This window comes from Meleagris gallopavo, chromosome 2 (assembly GCF_905368555.1).
Source record: "Meleagris gallopavo chromosome 2, MGAL_WU_HG_1.1, whole genome shotgun sequence".
Lineage (NCBI taxonomy): Eukaryota > Metazoa > Chordata > Aves > Galliformes > Phasianidae > Meleagris > Meleagris gallopavo.
Genome location: NC_139405.1, coordinates 62,165,093 through 62,186,890, shown reverse-complemented (window position 1 = coordinate 62,186,890; position 21,798 = coordinate 62,165,093). Strand labels below are relative to the sequence as shown.

Genomic DNA, 21,798 nt, shown 5'->3' with positions numbered 1-21,798 from the left:
AATGAATTGCTTCTGGGGCTTTTTTGGGGTCTTTACCGTAGGGGACTTTGTCAGCTGTGTGGTATTATATTTTACCACTTGTATTAAATAGAAACACAAACCACCTGCTGTTCTGCAGCCTGAAGTGTGAAGATTGCTCTGGCTTTTGTCATCTGGTGTTCAAAGCCAGAGCGGGTGTCAGTGAGAGTTCTGAAGGACTCACAGCCAGACGTGGTGACAGTGGCACCCTCTGAGTCATTCCTTTATTTGAAAGAAGCTGTGCTGTGGCTTATTTTGGAAAGACATGGAGTTGGCTGTCCTCAGGGAGTGTGGCTCACCTCTCTCAGATAGGAAAGTTCTCTGTGTATAAATTTATTTAACGCTTAGTTTCTTCTGCTCATCTCTATTTTTTTATAGCATAACTTTTAGAGACTGGCATCTCTGAAAATTGTAGTCTGTCAGTAATAAGTAATATGAGTTTGGATGTTTGTTGTTGTTGTTTTTTTTTTTGTTTGTTTGTTTGTTTTTTTTTTTGCCTGGGTTGTGTAAGTTGAGTAAGGGGTCATTCATTATTGACTAGCGGTTGAAATACAGGCTCTCACTATTTATGCTGATAAAAGCCAGGTGCAGTTTCATTTAGAGTTCTTTTATATTACCAGCTCTCACACAAGGGAATCTCTGCTGGGCTGAAGAATCCTAAAGAGCTTCTTTTTCTGCACAGTCACAGATGAGCTGATGCCCACATAGTAGAGTTGGTTACCCAGTGTGTAACAGAGCCATAGTATCAAGATCACAGGTCTGAAGATGAAGGCATGTACAGGGAGCTTATCACTCAAAGCTCTGCATATCAAAATAGTTGTTGTTTGGTGAGAAAAGCCATGTTTTGCTTTATCTATTAGTCTCCCAAGGAAGCTATCTGATAACAGAGCTAAGTTCAGAAGAGCTTACAGCTGTGCTCTTCTTAACATTTCCTTCTTACAGATGACCATTAGAACTAGCGGAAGATATTTCACAAGCAAACACTCTTCCCAGAGCCTGTGAATTAAAAGGATGATTTTCTTCCAGCCATTGATAAGTTGTTATTATTATTCTAAGAGCATTTCAGCAGTCTTCCACCAGCTATATCTCTCCGAGTCTTGTGACTTGTTCATTGGAAAACTCTACCACGTGTGCAGCTGTTCTGCTTTTACAAGATAACGAGACTTCAAAAGATGCCAGGCATCATGCCAGATAACTGAGCCATTAGAACAGGACTACCACAGCACTTCTGCCTAAATGTCTCTGCTTGTTCCAGAACTGACAAATGGCTGCTGCAGTGAGCGGATCTGTTTACTGGGAGGGTTGCCTCTGCCAAAAGTATGAACTTGAACTGCACTGAGGTTTGTAACCCCAGAGTTAGGGGGAGCCATTCACTATCTCTTGTGGTGAATGAAAAACGTTGAAGAATTGCTGGTTGTGTGCAAATTGTCTAATATGGGGGAAAAGGCACATTAGAAATGGATTATTCACATTTTGCTAGTTTTTAGAATAAATGTAGATTCTGCAGCCTGCTGTCAGCAGAGCACTAACTGCTGGCCTCTGTTCGAAATGTTTGAGAGCACTTTTTCTTCTTTTTTCTCTTCCCTTCCAATTTCAAGAAACTATTTGTTTGATGAATTCATACGCTGTAATACAGTACTAAAAATAATTGCATGTTAATTCAGAGGACTATGTAGTTCGTCTGTATTCTTTCTTTTACTGGGAATCTACAAAGGCTCTTCCAAGTACAACCTATTTTGGGACACTTGAAAGATCTTGATATGGGAGAAGAAGAACTGGGAATACAAATACCAGCTTGCTTACATTGGTCACAGGAGAAATTGAAGACTGTAGTCAACCCCCTTGAGAGAACAGTGGTGAAAATATTCAAAACAATTCCTCAGTAAGATAACAAAGTGCACGGAAGAGAAACAGGGCTCCTTTTTCAGAAGGAGACAATAAAGATTTCCATGTCTTTGCTTTCCTCCTGCTTTGCATCACACTGCTTCTGTCCTGCTCTTGTTACAGCTGCACAGGGGAGAAGTACTGTACATCTACAAAAAGTGAATTTAATAAGTCAGTGGTTTCATCTTTCTTATCTCTGGGAAATGTGTGTACAGCTGTCCCTCTACACAGTGATAGATTCATAGAGTACAAGAATAAATTTACACTTGAGAGAAAAAATTGATTCCAAGTTTGGTAGTTGATGCTTGCATTTGGCCTCCCACCTGAGAGGGTTTGTGGCTGTGCTTGCAGGGCATTAGTATAGGTGATATTACTGACACAGAGCTGGGCTATGCTGATTATCTCAGTGTGAAAATTTTAAATTGGTATAGCTGAGAAACATAATGCAGGAGATGATGGCTTTCACATTTATTTTAAAGCTTTAATTTTAGGTTTATGAGCTCTTCACAGAGTTGAATGGTTTTTTTAAGATCAATTTTCTGGGTCTGCAGTTTTAAACTCTGCTTTAAATTCCACTCCAGAGTGGAATGAGTTGCATGGTCTCTGCTCAAACAGACTAGATCTACTGGGCCACTTAAAAAGTGGGTAAACATTGCCTTGAGTGCTGAAGATGGGATGCAGCATCACACTGCAGGCATTATAACTTCTATTTAAAAAAAGAATGTTCCATAGTCTGGTCTGTTCCTTAACTTTCAAACAGTTGTTTGAAAAAGTCTTCCCAGATGTTGAGCTCCAATTTGCCCATTTGGATAGAGAGGAAGAATCACTGTCTCTTGTAGTATGTACAGATGAAGCTTGCAGTCATTACAGACCAAAGAAATCCAAATAATGACTTCTGGTGACTGTGGACAAACAAGTGCAGTGGACTTCCAGGAGCAAAAGGCAACAGTATGCAAGATTAAAGGGAGCACTGCTGTAGCAGAAATACTAAGTCATAGCCTGAAACAGTGATTGAGCACCTGGTGAGAAAGCAGAGGCAATGCACCTGAGTAATTGGAAGGGGTGGAGCTGGGATGCACTCCTTCCCAGACCTCATGTAAGGGTTGGCAGTGGAAGCAAGGGCGTTTCTTGTTGGAGATCCCTGGCTTCCTGGAGCCTTCTAAAGGTAGGCAGCTGTTTTCCTTTATTTCAGTGGCTGCTGTATTTGGACTCGTTCTCAATTGCTGTAGCCAAAGACTTTGCTATCCTGCTATTACTGTGGTACTTTCTGTCCCATTGTAGCATTACAACCACAAAACTCTTCTTCCATGACCTAATTCACCACCCATCTTCCATAGTAAGCAATCTTCCCTACAGTAAAAGCCTTGTGCTTGACCTCCTTTAAGGGCCAGTGTGTTCCAATGGGGGTGGAAGAGACTTTGGTGGAAAGCTTACAAATGAGATGACTGCAGTAGGTTATGCTAACCTGTGTATCCCAGCTTCAAGTTTGAGGTAGCTCAAGACTCAAAGTGATGAACGTTTTTCTTGCATGTCATTTATGTGCTAGTTTTTGAGATGACTTCAGAGTGGTTTCAAGGAATCTCTACTCCGCCAGTGCTCCAGAAAGAGGTCAACCCACATCTGTGGGCAATGCATCCATGAGAGTTAACCACACCAGTGTGGAAATTTCCTACTGGAATATGAAGAGGATCACAATAGCTTGCTAACTTTCCTCTCTGCTAGAAATTCTAGAATAAAAAGAAAAAAAATAATCAGGAAACAGTTCCAACAACAAAATCAAGCTTTTCCGAATGGAGAAGTTCAGACTGATGCTACGGAGAGACTGGTAATAAAGAGGGTGAATGATGAAGACCTGATGTTCTGTTAAAGGTTATTAATGCATCTGAGCAGCCTCTTCATGGTACGCAGACCATCCTAAAATCTGTGTTTGTGTGTGTTTAAAAAAAAATACATTGAAAGTAAATGTAGAAGAATATAAATTCAAGAAGAAACATTAAAGCATTTTAGAAATCTTAAATAATAGCCAGAGGCTGATGAGAAAAATGACAGACTGCCACTGTCTGTTCACAGCAACTTTTCCCTGAGACATCATTGAGGAAAAATAACCCAACCCAAGCTTGTTTTCAAGCAACTGCGTTGTGTATGAAAAATAATGGAATGGCAGCTCTGTGTTTTGAAGCTGATCTTAAAATAGTTTTATCCAATTTAATTTCTCTTTCCTTGCAAGCAGAATATAGATTTCACTGGCAAACAGTGAACTTGCCAGTCACTTTGGACAAGAGGAGAATATGGCATGGTGATAACTGTTGCTGTTCCCAAGGCATGTGAGATTCCAATTCAGTTTAAATTAAGGTGTGGGAGGATCAAGGATTAGACTGAGCACAAAAGCTTGTGGTTAACCTCTTTCACAAGGAGATGCAAACACTGGGCTCAGAGCACCCTTTGGAGCTAGAGTGAATAGCTGATCCTGGACGGAGTGAGGGGGAGAGTTATGAGAGGGGGAGTTAACTGCATTCCTCATGTACGCAAAGACGGACATGATTTCTTGTTCTTGCTTTGCTGAGCAATGTCTAATCATGTCTGCATAGGGAAGCTAATGCACAAAGGAAAGATACATATATGCTACTCTAGATTGTCAGGTTTTATAATATTGCTTAAATACCAGTACTTGCTGTGCTTTCTAAATGTTGATCCAATTTGTGAGTTTTAAAGAAAATGTGTGGGTGGCTGATCAGTATGATTTTTTTTTTTTTTTTATTGTTTCATATGAAGTGGTGCTGCCATTTACCAGGAGAAAGGAATGATCAGGCATATTTCTACTTCATTTGTTTTTTTTTTTTTTTTTTTTTTAACAATAACAATAAACATGCAAGGTGAGATGGTGAAGGATATAGGCTGCCTAGTCTATTGCTGCTTACTGTGATTTACTTAGAACTCTCCTACACTGATGCAGTCAGAAAATTGCTAATATCTATGTTCCTTCATTGACTTATTTGTACAATAAGCTCATGTTCACGTTAGTTTTTAGTATTGCAAAACATTACAAATACCAGGATGCACTGAGTGACTGAGAGGGCTGAAGGTACAGGCAGTCATGCAGTCATGTACTTATCTATATACTCTAGGTTAAGCCTGAGAATTATCCAGCCTCCAATTAGCAAGTCCTGAAGCATGTCAGTGGTCACAGAAATAACTTTCTTTTCCATTACCCCTAATAATAACTTCTAATTAGGTACTGCACTGCTCATAAAGCTTTTTGTTCTCTGAATTCTGAGAGGAGATACTTGCCCCAGAGGAATTCCTCACTTAAATGCAGAAGGTTCGAGTTGGAGGTTCCTGTACCAAGTGGTGGCTGTCAGAGCCACATCTCCTCAGAGGCTTGGCCATGGCTCCTTGTCATCAGAGGAATGCACAGCCTTTGCATCTTACTCTCAAGTCTGTTTTTTACAATCTCCTATACAGTGTCTCAAGGAAGGAAGCAATTAGCACAACCAGTACTTATCCGGGCTCATGCACGCTCTACTGTGGTAGAAACCATCTCTGCATTCTCCAAGAGCTCTAACAACCAACTAAAATGAAGGCAGTGCATTTGAAAAAGGAACACTGAGAAACTAGACTGGAAGAAAAAACACCGCAGCCTCCTTTAGCAGCTTTTAGTCTGCGTTGTTTGTATCACAGGACAGAGATGACAAACCTTCTGGGAGTTTGTTGCCAAATAAATTTAAAAGACTTTGCAACCTCGTGTTGATTCAAATCTCTCCAGTGCCAAATTTGGGAGTGAATCATCATGCCACAGGGTTTTGCTACTGAACTGATACTTCTGCTCCATTGACTGCAGCGAGACAAAGACGAGGCCCTGAGGTCAGCTTTAACCTAATCCTGATCTCTCCTCAAGGAGAGCTCCGAAGGAAATTGGAGGTATGCTTACACAATCATGCTTTCCATCCTATTTTAAAATAATCTTTACTATGCATAAACCAACTGCAGAAACAACATGATCTTAGCTCCTAGAATGTGAACAATTTTAGAATTTAAGGAGTCAGTACTAGTAAGTGCTGTGTGATGGAATTTGATTAAAAGAACAATGTGATGTTTTATTCTCTACCAATATAGACAACAGCACAGAACTGGAAAAAAAAAAAAAAAAAAAAAAAAGATTTAAAGATCTAGTAATTTTCTCATAATCATGTCTTCTTTTTAATTGCAGTTTGACAACTTCTGAAGGGAGGTTGTGGTGAGGTGGAGGTTGACTTTCCTCTCATTAAAGTAGCAATAGGACTAGAAGGAATGGCCTCAAATTGCACTAGGGGAGATTCAGGTTGGATGATGGGAAATACTTCTCCAAGAGAGTGATCAGGCACTGGAATGGGCTGCAAAGGAGGTGGTGGAGTCACTGACCCTGAAGGTGTTCGAGAAATGTTTAGATGTTGTACTGAGGGATGTGGTTTAGTGGGGAAATATTGGTGATTTGTGAATGGTTGGATTGGATCATCTTAGAGGTCTTTTCCAACCTTGGTGATTCTATGAATTCTACTAAGCACTGGATGAAAACATAGAAGAGTGATTGTTCAGCATGTGACATGAAATCTTGCCATTGGTATTTAGTTGATAGCAACTCAGGTTGCTCACTGTTGCTTATGGAAGCACTTTTTCCTTCCAGTGTATGTTAGGATGATAAGTGCTCTTTGGACCTATAAGCAAATCTAGCCATGATGTGTACAGAGAGCAGAACACAGATACACTTGAAACATAATGAAAGAGAAAAAGTGCTTATTTTAATTTCTCTGTATCAATACCTTTGCTCATAGAAGTATATACTGAAATCTTACTGAACTTGGAAATTGCAAAGATCTCTTCAGTTACCCATTTGATAGCTGTGCCAGTTCTGTTTGACCCAACAGCTTGTCTCTTAACCATGCTGTTTGTCCAGGCCTGTGTGGAACCCGGAAGGTTTTGCACAAATAGTGGCAAGTTAGTAAGAAGTAAGTTTATTGTCAAACATTCTCTTTTGGGCCATGACAAAGAGACAAGAAGCTGTTTTATGGAATGGGGGATAATTACTGTCATTAATAAAAGAAAAAAATATGCATTTCCAATGATGTGTGGTGTGCAAAGAGAACTTCCCAGAGCCTGAAATTGCCCTTATTTTCCACCCAGTAAGGCTGGATATCTGTTCACATTGCTTGATCTCCTAATTTATATCTAACTGAGCATTAGACTTTGATATAAAATCTACCCTTAAGTAAAGTTTTATTGTTTTCTTAATGTGTGACGAATAAGAACCTGTCAGTAACTCGACCAGATCTCAAACCCTAGCTTACAATAAAATAGCATCCCATCCTACTTCTTCCACTTCTGATTATTCTCACTCAGAAAAGAATAGAAAACAAATCAGAAGAGCTTTCTGAAGAGGATCTCTGAATTAGGCAAATGCTCACTATTAGCACAGGAGAACAACACATAACTTCTGCAGGGATTGCTTTTAACTCCCCTCTCTCCTTGTTGAGTTTCTTCACTACGGGCGAACTTGAAACTGTATGGTATGTTAGATGCTGATTCTTCCCTGTTACTCATGACTCGAGATTCAACATGTTAGTAAAGCAGATTTGCATTTTTATTACTATTTTAAGCATGTGTGCAGCTAAATCTTCTGTTACTGTGTTTTTTTAACTTCACAGATTGCTAGGGGAGCACTTTATTGTGAAGAAAATATTGTTTTAATTGCTCAGACAAGCAACAGGACAGATTCCATGCGTTGTTCTGGTTTTTTTTTGTTTTTTTTTTTTTTTTAAGGGCTCTGCCTGCTTTGTGAACTTCTTGGACATACTATTCATTTCTTTAAACCCAAATAAAAGAAGAGTTCTAATTTCATATTATGGTTTAATTTTTTTTAATTTACAGAAAATGAAAAACTTCTTTGTTCAATAGTTCAGTGGTTGCTCTGTCCATGTTTTGTTAACATAAGGGAAGAATTTTGGCAAGAATGTGATCTCTGCTCAAAACATCATTCTAAATTTTCCATCAGATTTTCCCCTTGTACAGTGTATCCAGCATTCTTGTTATGATGGTATGAGGATTTAAACTTCTTGAAAAATGGTAATTTTACTTCAAGGTATTCTTTCAACATCCCTCTTCATTTTATTTTATTTTTTTGTGGTTCATCTACAGATTAGAAGTCCTTCAATTTATGTTCCTTGTTGTAGGACCATCGAGTACTACTTGTGTTTTGGTGACATCTTCTGGATAAGGTTGCCACTAGAAGGAGTAATTAAAATACATCACTACTAGTGTCCTTTGTGCTTGTTTCTGGTCTGTCTTAGGAAAAAAAAAAAAAGTGCACTTAACCTTTTCCAGTGATTAGTATCCTACTTGAAGTTTAGTAAAGAGTTTGAGACTCCAAAGTGAAAGACGAAAGTGGATTGAATTATAAATACAAACAGACACTGCTTGCACGGTGCTTCATATACAGATGGACTGAGATCTTTTGTCTTATACTTGTATAAATGCAATTAAATCTGTTATCCATCTCACTTTTTCTTCTTATGGCAGGCCTGTACTGTGCTATTGTTGAATAGACTAACCAGAGGGGAAAAAAAAAAAAAGCTTCCCTTGGTTAGAATAAAGATGCCCATAGCCAAGCTTCCTACCTTCAGCAGCAGGTGCATGGAGGAGAGGATAAAGGGCAAGGTAAGTAAGAACCAATAATTCCCAGAACTTATTTCTTGCCATAGACAGAAATACTGTGTCCAGACTCAGAGTAAGAGGCAGTACCTTGTATTTACTAGGTCGTGACTGATTTTTTTCTTCTGTTACTTTTTCCAGGAAAGGATAGCAAATATCCCTCTTTTTTCCTTCTAAAATAGCTGCAGCTTTATAGAAGAGTTCTCTTTTTCTCTTTCTCTCTCTTTCCTTTTTCTGCTATACTGAAAAGTTCTGGTAACATTAGTTATTCCTCATCTTAAATCTGCTCCATACATCTGAGAGCCATTCTATAAAACATCCAGATTAACTCTACCACCTTTGAGAACTTCTCACAGCACTCAGGGCATAGCTGCACCAATATCCCAGTTGTAAGTATGGGCTTGCATCCTGTTCAAGATAAATCCATCTATTCTTCTTACCTTTTTTTTTGTCACTAGTACAGAGCTGACATTTTAGTGGGAAGCTACACTTCTATTTCATCATGCAGCTGCTCAGTATTATGAAGTCCTCTGCCACCCCTTACAGTTCTTCTCCAGGCCCACATTAATAATACGTCAATTATCTTGGCATCATAAAAAAAAAAAAAACAACTTTTTTTCCTGGAGATTCTGTGTGGATGTACTGGATACATCAGCTTGAGCACATTTGAATATTCTCTGTACTGTGAATATCTCTTCAGTTCTGCCCTCTCTTTCCTGTCTTCTAGTAAACTATCTGTCTATGTGAGGCCATTTCTATGCTCCTTGGGATACCAGAGTCTCTTAAGGCACTCTGGAGGACTTTGAGAAGCCTCTTCCAAACACAGGCAGACTATTAGACTACACAAACGTGGGCAAGGAGTTCTGGGCTGTTGTTCTCTTGAAAGATTACCAATAGATGTGTAGCTTCCTTTTGCAAAATCCAGGATGAGTTTCTCCAAAGTTCTGCTCCAGGTTCTCATCGATGCTGTTCTTTACAGCGGTCAGTTAGGAATTCCTGGTCTGCGGTGGCCCAGCTTCACTGGCACCTCTTATGAAAGTTGTCGTCGTGTTTCCACTTCCTCATTCTCTCTCACAGCAAAAGAGAGGATGCACACCACTGTTATCAGGTCAGCTATATTATTCCAGAATTTCTTTAGAACTTCTTAGTGAATGCAATTAGAGCCTGCCTATTTGCAGTCATTCATTTTGCCCGTTTACCATTTATTCATCTTCCATTCGCTTAGTCCATTATTCCACAGTCCTCATGCCAAAGTCTGAAAGAGTGGAAAAGGAGGAGCGGGTCTATCAAAGAGTTTCTTCAAGCTCCTTAATGGTAATTGCAGCAGTGTATCAATTCAGTGCTGAACTATTTCAATTAAGCATTAACCTCAAGCTACTCTCCTATCCTCGTTTGTGGGAAAGCTCTCATTTTTATAGGGAGTAACACTGTGCCAACTTCAAAGAGCTTCTTGAAAACCCCTAGTCCAAACATTAAACCAATAATCTGCCAATCTCAGAATACATTTTGAAAACTCATTACCACAAATTTTGTTGAAGAAGAGCCTCTCCTTCTACTGCCATCACCCTACCATTCCCACCTGACCTTTTTTCTTTTCTTTTTTTTTTTTTTTCTCTCCAGATATCTCAGTTAGCAATACAGTCTTCTGGGGCAGTCGTGTCTCCAAAACATTTCACTACTAACAACCCAGCACTCAGTGAGGAAGCACCAAAGCCTACAGTTGATCAGCATTCAGTAAGGATGAAATAACATTCAGAAAGAAAAGAAAAGCTCTGCTCTGGAAGAAAAGTAAATAGCAACGTTAGATGTGAATCTAACAGTGCATTAACTGCTCTGCAACACATACTTCGTGGAAAAGGCAAGGTGGGTTATGGCTCAGTATCCAGCTGTTGTGATCACTGCGGGTGATACTGGGCATTTCTTATGAAAAATGGGGCATAATGTAAATCCACAGTGCCATTATTTTGGTTCACACAAAGGCACTCTAATCTTCAGTGGGAGAGAAGAATAACTCTATTGATATAAGAAAGATGATTAATTTTGATTTGGAAAAAGAGCTACTGAAGTCATGTTTATAATTTTTCTTGTCCCGGAAAGTTAGGTTGAGTAGAAGTTTAAAAAGGCTGTAAAGACAGGAGTTTTATCAATTCTTTTTAAAGTTTTGCCACTGTTTTCACTTTCTATTAAAGCAGAACGTATCTGTGGCACGGGGTGACAACTATTAGGTCTCAATATTTTCCTCTTCCCAGAAATGCTTAATTCACAATGCTAACAAGGTAGTTCCAGTCTGGATCGTGCTGAGCAGCCATCTAAAGAAGGCCAAAACTGTATTTCCTTCCTACCTGTGTTACTGATGTACACCAGTGAAGCACTGTAGCCACCTGACTGAAAGGGGACAGAGGTTGATGTGGGGAAGAAACATTCAAGCCAGAAGAACTTCTGAACATCACATGTCACCTTGAGAACTGATTAGCAACTGCCTGCCAACATCTGCAACCATGTTGTGAATTTGTCAGCCAGCTACAGCCACTACTCCACTGAGAAGAGGAATTACAACACTCCTGCCAGCAGCAGTCATTATGGGTATTGTACAGATTCTAGAGCTCAGTGGACATGAGGTCCAACTATCTTATCCCCACTGTAATGAAATTTGGCAACTTCTGCCGTTCTTAAGACAACAAAATTTAATACCTAGAAGGCTGCTCTGTTAAGAATCCTGTAATTTGGTAAGATTCTGGTCGACAAATGTAGATTTACTATTTCATTAGAATGGAAATTATTTCAATCGCAAGCTCTCTGACAGCAGTAGCTTGTTTTCTGCAGGTCAGGAATGCTGTTTCTTTCTTACTCCCTCATTATCTGCGCAAAAGTAACTGTGAAGTTTGAAGTCAATAGCTAACCTTTTTTGGCATGAATTTGTAGTGCTTTCTAACACTCCATGTCTAATTGGAGAATCAATATCCTATTATTGAATGATATATATCATTCCTATCATTTTTTCTTTGAAGATTTCTCATATTTCTCGGAGGAGTTATCATAATTTAACAGTTGTTTTACTTATTCTTCATCTGATTCCATCCTCAGTTTCAAAGCCATCTTCATGGAAACCAGGTATTGTCTGCTGCAGATTGTGCTTTTCACCTACTTATCTAATGCCACGCAACAGCAAATAGTTTCCAATTTGGGAGGTACTCTTCATGAAATGTCCTGAATGACAGTAAGTACAAAATCTTTTTCTATCTAGGCAAGAAACATCTCAGTGGTTAACACACTACATCTGCTCTAAGCAGCATTCAGATTCAGCTGCCTTTTCTGTAACAGCTGTGGAATTCAATCTTTGTATGTTTCTTGTATGTAGTAAACACTCATATCTTCCTCCTTCTGCTTGCTTACTATCCTGGTTGTTTGGTTTGTTGGCTTCTCAGTTTGGGGGCTGTCTTGGGTAAGGCTGAGTTGTGCACTGTGGTTCAGCCCTTTAAAGATAAGGTGCAAGGAATTTGCCTTTGAGAAATTCAGGAATATTTCAGCTCCTAACTCTAAAACAAGAAAAAGAATGATAGGTATAATCATATAAATAATTCAGAGCAATCCAACATCCAAATCTACTTCGGCTTTTTTTTATAGGAACTCAAACATCTTTACTTTTTTTTTCATTAAACAATACTCTTTGCACTCAGTAATCATTACATGCATGTGTATACATGTATTTACATTATGTATTTATATATAATACATCTGTAGATGCATTCAGTTTATATGTACACAATGTATTTTTTCAGATATTGGAGGTATGTGCCAGAATATTTTTTTTATTTGCAATGAATTCTTTGAAATTATGGTATTTAGTGATTTACATGATTCAGCTTTTGATGTTTTGATGAGTTCAAAACAGAAATTACTGTTTCTGATTTTGTTTAACCTGGGAAATTCATTCAAAACAACTAATTTTGTGATGTTTGAACTATTGTTTCAGCTATGGTGCTTTTCTTTTTCTGAAGCTCTTACAAATATTTTAGATATGGAAGGTGTTGCTACCATTTTTTCCCTATGTACAAGTCCATTAGATGAGTAACACATTATTCTGAAAGATGTATAATTTAAACTGAGTACATCAGACAAGCCCTGATGTAAGGAGCAATTAATTACTTATGTTTTTATATGGCGATTTTATCATTCAGAAACTTGAGTGCTGGTAGATTTTGAGGTCTCTGGAGCCTGTGTGCTTTGTGTCAAATATTGTTCTCTAAGAATGGCATCACTGTGTGATTCAAAGAGAAATTCATTTGTTTAGCTAAGATGTTTCACTGAGATTTGCATTTCAATTATACTGAGGTAAGTAGATTTAATGAATTTTAGTTGACTTTTTTGACCATGGATGTTGGGTCCAGAGGGACTCAACTTAAATATAATTTAGTTTAAAGTTGCTCTCTCTACTATTTTAAAAACATGGATGCTGCCCAAGTAACGTGTATAATAATGAGCTTGTGAGTTCTTGGAGGCTAATAGGAGTGGTGGAGTTCTTCACATTGGGATGTAATGTCTCCATTGGCCACATATGGAGTGAGTGCTGTGTATTGACCCAATCTGAAGGAGTGATTCATGGAAGCCTTCCACTAAGCTTGTCCTGGGCGTGGAATTAGATCTGAACCAGCTTCAAGGCCTTGCAAACACACCTTTGTGAATTTTAAGCTGTCTTCAGAGTAGCTGTATAACAAGGAGAAAAGAGCTCCATGAGGGAGTGGCAGTGATGTTATGGACTGGCAGTAGCCCCCATTCCCTGTTCTCCTGCGCTGCTCAGGTAAGGAGGTAGAAGAGAATGAATGGCAAGGGAGAGGTGTTTTTAGTTTGCTTTTAGTTCTCACTGGTCTGTTTACAATAGACAATAAACTCTATGAATGTCCCCACACTGAGACTGTTTTGCCTGTGACAGAAACTGGTTGAGTGATTTCCCTGTCCTTGTCCCAACCCTTCAGTCCTTTTCCCTCTCTTCCCTTCAGAAGGGAGACGAGAGAGCAGGTATTGCATTTAGCTGCTTACCAGTGTGGAACCACCATGTTGCTTGCTATTGCTTTTTTCTTTTTTTTCCCTTTAGCATCTTTTGGCCTGGCAAGTTATTAAAAAAAAAAAAAATCATGAATAATGAGCTAACATTAAAACTTTTACTACTCTGCAGGAATTACTCTTTATAGTGACAGCCATCTTTAGTGTGTGAAATACTTCATGAATGCTTTTGAATGAAATAGGCTGAGTGTCTGTCAGGATATGGACACTTTTGCTGCTCTGAATTTAAATGATACGTTGGGTGAAAAAAAAGATTCAAGCCTCGTGCATGTTTTAAGAGAAATTTGGGATTTGGGTCATCCTGCACAAAGGTTGAATTTCTTTCTTTTAGTGAGAAAGCAGAGCACACTGCTCACTCACTGGGAGGAACATCTTTCTGCACTTTAGCCCTCTTTATCCCATGCCTCATTCAGAGAGGTCAAACATTCAGCCAGGAATAGACAAGACCTCTGTACATACCTGTGCGTGCCATGTACTCCTGACAAGCTGTTTCTCTGTTTTTCCTTTCCTCATACTGCAACCTGGGGTTTGATGAGCTGGGTGAGGCATCCTGCATCCTTATCTTCAACCCTTATGCTCCTTAGGTGTTTGTTCTCTGCCACCATGATGAAGCTCTTGTGGTGCGATGCCTCAGTGGCAGACATCAGCAGGAGCCAGGCAGGTCAGCTTGGCCTGCTGGCCCAGAGGCAAGCTGTTGTTATGGAGATAAACTAGGGTAAACTAGGAACAGAGGCTGGTTTAAAACATTTCTTCCTTGTCTTTGTGAGAGGAACAGAACAGCTAACAGAACAGCCAAATTTTTTACTACATTAATAGTGTAGCTATTATGGCCATTGCTAGGGTATATGTTGTTGGAGAATAAACAGTGACCAGGAATAAATCACTAGTACAGATAAAAATTAATCCAAGACAAATGGATTACTGTACAGTCCAAGCATCTGAATGGTTTGCTGAGTGCTCAGGAAAATCGCAGAACAGAAACAGAGCTTGGGCAGGAAGCTTTGCTGCCTTCCCTTTGCCCCAGAGGTTCCTCCAAGAGATTTCCTCAGCAGGAAGAAGCGTGCTAGGGAGCACTGCCCTGGGTTCCTCATCCCACTTCTGGGTGCCTCTAGCAGCTACCCTGAGCGTTTCCACTTCGCTGTGTGGGGGCAAAGATAGGAAGCGAGGGGGAGTGTGAGGGCCTGGCTGAGCAGAAGCCTGCAACCTGCTTGAGGGAGAGAGAAATGGGCTGAAGTGTGAAATGGGATGAGTGTGACAAGACACTTTGGGAAGGCTTCTTTCCAGTCACCTGGGAGTTCTTTGTAGCCATCTCTTTTGGAAGGATGACAAAGCCAATAGAGAAAGGAAAGATGAATGGACTGCTGTGCTGGGGCAGGTTGGCAAGAGCCAGTGTATGGCTGCAGTGTGTTACCACAGCCCAGCTATGAGAGCGGTGGCATCTCCCTTGGTGTGATGGTGCCCCACACTCATGGAGCTCCTGCTCTGAAGCTCACTCTCCATCAGCTTTCACTGAGAAGTAGAGGTGATATGTTGACAGCATCATCTCCAATGGCTCGTGGTCACAGCCAGCCTGGTGTTCGGTGCTTTTTGTGCCATATCAGAGGCCTCTGTGTTCGCAAAGGCATCGCTTGTGGGAATCCTTGCATTCACACATTCAGCCCCAGTATGGGGTTTCCAAAACACCAGACTTACAATGTCAGCCATTTGGACTTACTTAAGAACCTTGATGCTTTCCTTGGAGTCAGTCAGGATTTTGGGGGATGGTAAATATATATATATTTTTCCCCCTGCTTTTCTTTATTTCCCTTACACTCCCCTGCTGTACTTCTTTGCAGGCAATGAGTCCATGAATGATGTAGCAACTTTGGAGGTTTCCTTGCAGTCTGAAAATCTCTCTGAGTCATAGTGAGGCATGTATGCATGAGCAAGTCGGGCATGTACATTTTCCTTCATTCTCATTGGAGAAATGATAGGATCTGCTTGTTAGAGAGGCTTTGATGAAGTATCCTGCCTGCACTTTCAATTAGGGAGCTGTTTTGCACGGGATTTTCTTGGCATGAATGGACAGGTTTTATTCCTCAGGTGAATTCCCTTTATTTCCATTTGAATTTAATGTGGTATTTTATTAGCTGTATTGTTAGACAGTTAAACCAATTATTTAAAAGATGATACAGTCATTTCTCCAGAATTTCTTAGCAATAACTTTCTATTTCGCCTATAAATTTACTTCTTCCTGGTCAGTATTCACATGCTGTTACCTTTTAACCAGCAATGGTACAAGCACAGTCTGTGGTGACGACCGACTCCTCTCTGGGCAGCCTAGGGACAGGTGCCAAAGGTGCTCAAATCCAAAAATTTGCATTCTGAAAGTGCTGTCTGTTGCTTGATCAGCCAGCAAGCCTTTCTGCTCCTTAAAGGTTCTCCTTTACAGAGGGGAAGCGTCACGTGAATGGAGTCTGTGCTGCTCCATCCGGAAACACTTGGATGTTTCTGTAACAGTCTGTGACAGAATCACCTTTTACCTTTGCGTGATATAGGGGGGGTAGGGCTGTGCTGTTGAATCTGGAAAAGGCCAGGCATGTCACTCATTAGCTAGCAAAATGTCAAATGGGTAGAAGAGCAATCAATGGTACAAGGAGAAGGTGCACAAGAGCAGGATGCACAGGAATTTAAGCTGGAGTTGTCTTCCAGCCCAGCTTTTCATTTGTCTGTGCAGGAACTGGTGACAGGAGCTCCACTTCTCCCATGATCAAACCAAATGAAACTAAGTTTCTCTGCATCCCTGAGCTTCTGCAGTGCCATGCAGTAAGTACAGTGAATGAACTGATGTACAGTTCTTCCGCTGCCACCATTTAAGACTGGTTCCTGACATGATGTGAGCATTGCTGAGGTTGTTGGGTTTTTTTTGTTTTGTTTTTTTTTTTTGTTTAATTAAGCAGAAACCACATTATACGTTTGTATTAATGTGCAAATAAACAATAGTAGTTACACTACATTAAATAAAAGTATTTTTAGAAGTATTTTTCTGAGAAACAGAAAATGCCACTGTTGCTGTTTCAGACTGCCTCCCATGGTGACCTCTGTTTTCCTTCATTTCGCCGTCAGTGTGAGTATGGCTGACTCAGGGCTCAGTGGTGGAAGACTACACCAGCAAGCTATTTTCCTCATTAAGTTGCTCCACATATGCTAAGCACAACTCACAGCTCTCAGAAGAAATAAAATGCTCCTTGGAGAAAGAGAAGTCTCCTTGTAAGAGCTGCTGCCTGTTGTTTCAGTATCAGCCCCACAGTGTAGGGTCTCCTGCAAGTGTAAGGAAAGGCTTTGGTCATGCCACCAAGAGCTCATGTTTCAGCATGGGAGCACTGAGAGAGCCGGCTGTGTTGAAGGGGCAAAAGTGAGGGGTAAGCACGGAGGTGACACATTGTCATAACATGGCTCTTGGACCTTTGCAGACTTTTGCTTCAGTTCTGAATAGCTGAGATTTTGCAGAGGGCTTTGCTTCAATTTTTGATGTCAACTTGTTGGAAATATGTATTAAAAGTGTGACAGGAAGAAATCAAGCCAGCATTATTACATGCGACACACATTGAAATATAACTTATTGAAATGAGTGCCATCCTCAGAGTTTGGGAAAAGACTTTTGATTGTAATTGAATGGAAGGTGTATGCAAGCAAATACTCAAGAGCACTAAGTACAGTTACAGTTGGCAGAGATGAGCTCATTTTCAAGGTTTGGGAACTGCTCACTGTCACAGGGATCAGTGAGGCGTTCCTGTTGGCGGAGGAGGCTCACATTAGGCATTTAAGCAAGCCAGAAAAATCCCAGTGCTCAGGAGCTGGCGTAAGTCAGTGTAAGGATACCTGATTATCTTTGGATGGTCATGGCAAAGAGGGCTGTAAGAAAGCGAGCATTGTCTGCACCTTCAAGAAGGGCAAGACAAAGCTAGAGGTAACTCAATACCTGTCAGCTTCACCTTGATCCTGGGGACAGTGCTGGAGCACACGGTGCTGGAAATGGTTTCAGAACATAATAAAGTCAGCGTGACTGGGAATTGTCAGCATGGATTTATGAAGGGGAAATCATGTGTAACCAACTTGATAGACTTCCCCGACAGCATGATTTGCTCAGTGGACAAGGGGAGAGCAATGAATGATCTCATCTTGACTTCAGCAAGGCTTTCACTCTATCTCCTTTAGCAGCCTCATGGACAATCTGATGAATTACAGCTCCTACTGCAATTGCCACTTTATTTGTCTGTGAGCCTGTAGCAGTGTGATTCGTTGCTTATCTGAGGGGGGGGGGAAAGAAGAAAAAAGAAAAAGCAAACCAGAAAGATCGGGCTTTCTTCCCTGAACTGGATGTTCTTACTTTATATGAACAAGGTCTTAGAATCATCCTTTTGCTTTGTAAAGTCACCACTTGTATGTTACAAACAACCTATTTTTGTTTTCTCTGCGGAAATAGCAGAGGGTTTTGTTACCAATTCTATGCTGTACAAATAAGAATAGATGGGCTTTAGAAAATCGTGCACAGAAATTGCTACACTGAGAGCTGCTAATTCACAGTCCCAGACAGCTGTGACTTCGCTCCCCAGGAAGTGGCCCCAGTCATAAAGGTACGTCCACACTGAGTGCAGCAGTGTCTGAAAGTCCTCCTTCTGACATGGGGATTTGGTGGCTTTCCCTCTGCAGCATAGAAAGCAGGGAGAACCTGCTTTGTGGTTGAATACCTGTCTCTCAGCAGCATTAGCATCAGATCCTAAGCATACCTTGAAGCTTCAGCCCAGCTTCAAACACCATCAGGTTCCATTTTCTGTTTTTTCCAGTAGATCAGATTTTTAAGCATTCTCATGGTTAGCCCAAAGGTTGGCCTAAAGGTCCCCATCCCCCAGTATGGGTCAGTTATCAGCATCTGCAGTGCTTGCTCTATTACTGTCAGAAAATCACAGAATCAAAATGGTTTGGGTTGGAAGGGATGTTTAGGATCATCTAGTTCCAACCCCCTGCTATAGACAGGGGCACCTCCCTCTAGACCAGGTTGCTCACAGCCCCATCCAGCCTAGCCTTGAATGCTTCCAGGATAATGGTACTCACAGCCTCTCTGGACAACCTGTTCCAGTATCTCACCACCCTCACAGTAAAGAATTTCTTTCTAATACCTAGTCTAAATCTACCCTCTTCCAGTTTAACGCTGTTTGTTTCCCCTTGAGCCTCATGCAATGCCATTCCAGTGGGAAATAACGTCAGCTTCCCTTTGCTCCTGGCAATAAAGAAAAGCCCTCCATTGAAATGGCTGATTTCTCTTTGGCAGAGGAAGTATTTCTGCTTCAGAGGACAGAGCTGCTGAAACATGTTTAATTCCCAAATGAGGTATCTTAAGGCCCAAATCTGTTTCTACAGGCAAAGATCAGCATTCTGAAGGTCACAGGAAAGTTCAGTGAATGACCTTTTTTTTTTTTTTTTTTTAAACCAAAGGATGAGTTCTGTATTTATTCTTACTTTCTCATTGTGAAGCCAAGCTGCATGGACTGAGTTTGAGGCTGCTGGAGAAGCAAAGCTGCTCTGACAGCCATTGGGGCAGATCGTGTGCTGACATTCAGAGCGCTGCACACAGAGTGAGCTCTGCGCACCCACACAGTTTGGGCTGGGTACATGCATGCAGCCCCCAGGCAGTCACAAATGCAGCTCAAAGGCTGTCACTAGGCAGCATCAGGGCATAGCCACTCAGTGGCTCGTTATGGTGGTAATTAATTTTTATGACTACGAGAAGGGAGGGCTGTTAGAAACAGATTGATCATAATTGGCTTTTAATTAAAAATTTCAAGCCCTAATTCTAACTAAAAATATCCCATTAATTATCCTCACAATTTCATGGGTGCTAAGGCAAGGGAGATAGAGTAACCAATGATGTGATTGTGGCAGGCCTCTGGAACGAAGCGTGTCCAGGGCCAACTACACAATCAAGCACCACTGCTCTCTGCAGGGGAGAGATGCAGCCTTCCTCTTCCACTCCCTAAGCAACAAGTGAGGTGGGCAAAAGGAGACTGCGAGGAGCTGAGGTTTGGTGATGGCCCAGCTCCAGCTGCAACACTGAGGGATGGGCAGTCTCTGTGCCCATCACATCCTCCTCCTGCAGGCAGCCCTTCTGTCTGTGGCTTCCCACCCCAGCTCCAGAAACCCCCATGGACAGCACCGAGGTTAGAGAGGTAACAACAAATCATAAAACATCTGAGAGTGGTTGCAGTAGCCTGGAAAATAATTCAGTAAATAAGTGAAAGTGGATATGATTATAGAGAGTGCAATGAGTCCTTGCTCAAATTATTACATCAGCTTCAAAATCTCAGCCAAATTGGTTTCCATAATGTGCCTTCTCAGCACAGGCATCATAAAAAGAAAACAGCAATTAATTTGGCCTAAGAGAATCTATAGTGCAGGCTGAGGGAAAAACTGCTTTAAACTGTAGAAATGAAGTGATTAAAGTTATGATTTTCTATTGACAGTTAGAAAAAAAGAAAAAAAAATACTACGATCCATTAGTGTAAGGCAGTCTCATCTCATCAGAGCAGGTGGCAGTGGGAGGAGGCTGGGCCTGGGCCCTGTGTGCTGTGCTTTCTTTACCTTCACTTCTTTACTTTCCAAAATACTTCAAACTACTTTTCTGCCCTGCCTCAGTGCGACAGACTGGGGGACAGTGAGGAGCTGAATCTGACTTCATAGCTGCTTCCTTATAACCAACCTCTGCAGAACGAGGCTTACACTCCTTGAGACCAAAGCAATTTGCTGCCATGCTTATGTCCCAGCCAGACAAATCCCTTAAAAGAAAGCTGGGCTCTGCCAGAAGGGACTTTGTGTGGTGGAGTGCTGGCTCCGCAGCTAGACAGCTTCCCCTCATCACACCACAGACAGCTGCAGGCTGCACCCAGGGTCACCATGAAGCTCAGCATGAGTGTGGACAGGAAAGGTTTGGGGACATCTGGTGGTCAGCAGCTGCTTGTGGTCTCAGCTGTTAATGTAAGAGAGACAAGCGTCTATGACACCAAGTTAGAATCACAGAATCACCAAGGTTGGAAAAGACCTCCAAGATCATTCAGACCATCTATCTACCACCCCACTAAACCACGTCCCTCAGTACAACATCTAAATGCTTCTCGAACATCTCCAGAGACAGTGACTCCAACACCTCCCTGGGCAGCCCATTCCAGCACCTGACCACTCTCTTAGAGAAGTATTTCCTAACATCCAACTTGAATGCCCCTGGTGCAACTGGAGGCCATTCCCTCTAGTACTGTCACTAAGTTCTACTCAGTTCTCCATTCAGGGGAAACTCCAATCAGAAAATCCTCTTACCTCAGTTTCAGCATTACAGTTCACTCCAGTCCAGAATTTGACAACAGTTCCTCTTCTCCTTCCTCCAGGCAAAGCCTTTCACAGGTACATAGAACAGTGAATCAGTTTTCTGGTCTATTAATACACATGGGCTGCATTCTTCAGGGTAGCTGCCAAGCTGTCCATGAAAGAGCCCAGCAGCATTAGCTGAACCTATCGGGTTCCCCACAAGCCATGCAACACCACAGCTTGAAGTGAGGCTTCAGCTCCATGCAGATAAAAGCAGCAGCCCGCAGAGGGGGAGTAACTCACAGAAAGGAAAATAAATATGCATGAGCTATGGAATATTAACGTATATTCATGTAATTAATATCATAGTTCTTCATTATATGCTTTCCTTCACTGCTTGGAATTTCTCCAAGTACACCGAACACCATTCATTTATAAAACAAATGACCCACCATCATTAGCAACCCCGATGGAATTATTTAATTTACAACATTTAACTTAATATACAGCAGACAATCTACTGCAGATTTTGCTGTAGCCAAATTTGTCCTCATTCAAGATGCTGTAGTGTTACCTGCAGTGTTCTTGTTTGATGTTTTATTTCTAACCACATTTGGACTTGTATTTTGTCTGTGGTATAAAGGCAAGAGAACATTTTCTACCACTACTATTGTTAGCAGTGCTTTCATCATGATACTCTGAAATCTAAACCTGACTTTGAACAGTTCACAAAAGGTCATCCTCAGAAATCTTATGGAAAGTTGGCACCTGCGCAGCCCTTTCCATACATTCATACAAGGCACAGCGTGCTTTAATTGA

At 41.0% G+C, this 21,798-nt stretch overlaps 1 long non-coding RNA gene across 3 annotated transcripts; it reads right to left on the bottom strand.

Annotated features, from left to right (window-relative positions):
- Positions 1 to 7,762: 7,762 nt before the first annotated feature.
- Positions 7,763 to 21,463, bottom strand: LOC104909819 (uncharacterized). Of its 3 annotated transcripts, XR_014881428.1 has the most exons (4): positions 20,992 to 21,262; positions 14,104 to 14,335; positions 13,621 to 13,686; positions 7,763 to 9,838 (listed from the first exon to the last, which is right to left on the bottom strand). It is a non-coding gene; the product is annotated as an uncharacterized LOC104909819 (long non-coding RNA). The 3 variants fall into 3 exon arrangements; XR_014881427.1 differs by lacking the exon at positions 13,621 to 13,686 and having other exon boundaries at positions 20,992 to 21,257; XR_792618.3 differs by lacking the exons at positions 13,621 to 13,686; positions 14,104 to 14,335 and having other exon boundaries at positions 20,992 to 21,463.
- Positions 21,464 to 21,798: the final 335 nt, after the last annotated feature.